Source organism: Cajanus cajan, chromosome 2, assembly GCF_000230855.2.
Source record: "Cajanus cajan strain Asha chromosome 2, NIPB_CcT2T_4, whole genome shotgun sequence".
Lineage (NCBI taxonomy): Eukaryota > Viridiplantae > Streptophyta > Magnoliopsida > Fabales > Fabaceae > Cajanus > Cajanus cajan.
In genome coordinates, this window is record NC_138518.1 from 21,283,931 (window position 1) to 21,286,769 (window position 2,839).

The following is a 2,839-nucleotide window of genomic DNA, read 5'->3' on the forward strand; positions in this document are numbered from 1 at the left end:
CAAAGTATTATTATTATTATTATTGTTATTAAATGTCAATTTTTTGTCACTGATTATTAATTTTAATCGATAGAATTTTATGACTATTTTTTTATAATTATTTATATTGTTTGATTATCACTATTTATTTAATTTAAAAATAATGCACTCGTCACTTTTTTAAATGTTAAAATGAAAATTAATTAAAGTAAATACATGATTAAATGATTCAAATATAACATTAATATATATATATATATATATATATATATATATATAATGCAGTACATGTACAATAATGAAGTAAAACACAAAAATATTTATTAGAGTAAATGCGTCAGTATTGGACACAAGTTAAAACACTAAATCACTAAATATAAATGAACCATTACATGTTTAATAACACAAATTGAAACATAATACCAACAACATTTTAAATCCAAAATATCGTATATTAAACTATTACAACTACTAACATTTCATAAATTTTAAATTAAATAGACTATTCTCCAAGTAAAAAGACAACATCTTCATGAATTTCCAGTCCTGCAAATAAATACAAGAAAAAATAATAAATATGTAGAAAAATAAAATAATTGGTATTTTTTTAAAATGTAATCATATATAAGTTATTATAAAATATTAATTAATAAAAGATTTCAAAAAAAAAACTTACATTTTTAACTTAAGCACTTGAGTCAGTAGAGTCTACAACATCACATTTCTCCCAACAAGTTAGCTATTTGACGCTTCACTTCATTCTCAACATTTTGCTTCATTTGCTCTTGTTGAGCATCAATCAATTCTCTTTAAGATTGCAATTCAATTTGTAGTTGAATATTGGTCTCCTCTTGCTTTTTAGTAATATCAGTCAATTTTTGCACTTCTAAATCTAAATTATTTGCTCGATTTTGAGCATTCTCAAGTTGATTTTGAAGAAATTATTTTTGTGAAAATTTCTTAGTTATTCCTGAACTGCCAACACCTATAGAGTGATTTGGTTTTCTTCCTAAAACAATGGCAAAGTGTTCCACCAATGGTACATGGGCCTTTGAAATATTTTCCTGATATATATCACTTACATTCTTCAAATCTTCCTATAAAAAATATAAAAAAATTATGATGTCATTAAAAGTTTCACTATACTAGTTCACAAATAGATATTAAAAAATTGCATAAAAGCATTATTACTAACTATCAACACATAAAGAAAATTGCAACTATATATAATATGTCACATACAACATATATAATTAATGTTTTATATTTAATAACAACATAAATTCTATAAAATATCTTTTCACTTACCATAATTTGTTCTCCATTTGGAATGCACCAAGTCCCATTAGATCTCATACGTGTTGCTTTCCAAACTTCCATAGCGTTTGGCCATTCATCATCTTTGGATTCTTGTTTCTATTAAAATAAAATAATAAAATAATACAAGTAAATTAATGATTAAATTATCAAAAATAAAATTTAGTGTTGAATGACTTTATAAACTTGCAAACCTTACATTTATTGATATCTTATTCTATATGAAAATAAAAAGGGCAATTGTTTTATATAATGTACAAAGAATTTTACATGAAATATTACCATTTCAAATACCTTTTGCACAATTGATTTTGTACTGGTAATTGATATGTGACACCCTCTACCCCAACGTTAATACACAATAAATGTAAACAATAATTTCTTTTTCTTTTTGAGTAAATAAAATCTTTCATAGTTTAATAACATCTTTCATGTATAAAACAACTGCTTCAAATCTCATAAGGTAGAAGATTCACATTCGTAACTCATCAATCATAAAAAAAATCAAAGATAAGTATTAAACTCAAGAAATCATATAAAGGGGAATATATATTAATTCCAGTAAAGGTGGCAGTGCCTCCTAGTTAGGAATTAATATATCACTTTCAAATCATGTAATAAAATAGTATGACAAAGATATACATTTTGGTCTTTTCTCAAGAACGTTCAAAATTACAAAGGAAGAGAAAATTAAAGCTTTTAAAATAATAACATCCCAAAAACAAGCCTAGTTATGCCCGATGTCACATCCTATCAGAGCATGCCCAACTGAAGCCTTAAGCCTCATCACCAACATCCTCATGATGCTGATCACCTGCATCATAATTTAAACATATACAAGAATAACAAGGGAGTGAGAAACATCTCACTCAGTTTCAGGTGCAGAAATAAAGGTTAAATAGCCCACACACACAACAAATATAAGTCACATGTAAATAACATACATAAATAATCAATATCACATATATATTCATTTATCATGCTATGATGTCATGGACTCGACTCATAAATGCATGCATGTGGCGCCATACGGAAGATTCACAATTCATCATTGGTGACCCTAAGGTACACCTTGTTAGCATGTTACATCGTGGGTGACCATAAGGTACACCTTGTTAGTCGTGGGTATGCGGCCTCAGCGGCACACCTGGAGTAATATATGCATATGATGCATGTCATACATTTATAATCTCATTGACTCAACATTTAACTTATTACATAATTTCATTTAGTACATCATGTCATTATTTATCATAGTATCATAATCATAGTTTGTCTCAATAGTCCATTCTTAGGTCTCATATCATTTGTCCATATTTTACATGGTCATGTCATCAATACTCATCATAAGGTCCGCATAGGTATTCACAGAGAGCATTCTTATTCATATTAAAACTCATTTATTATTAACATTAATTTCATACTCATTTATTACTTTCAACAAAGAACAAAGTAGAATAAATAGAAAATTGGACAAAACAACGACACCTTCAACAAAAACAAAGTAGAGTAAATAGAAAATTAGACAGAACAACGACACCTT

At 26.9% G+C, this 2,839-nt stretch overlaps 1 long non-coding RNA gene across 1 annotated transcript; it reads right to left on the reverse strand.

Moving 5' to 3' along the window:
• Window positions 1-369: 369 nt before the first annotated feature.
• LOC145955267 (uncharacterized) lies at window positions 370-1,405 on the reverse strand. The gene is made up of 3 exons (XR_014431899.1): window positions 1,288-1,405; window positions 656-1,076; window positions 370-525 (listed from the first exon to the last, which is right to left on the reverse strand). It is a non-coding gene; the product is annotated as an uncharacterized LOC145955267 (long non-coding RNA).
• Between the last annotated feature and the right edge of the window lie 1,434 nt (window positions 1,406-2,839).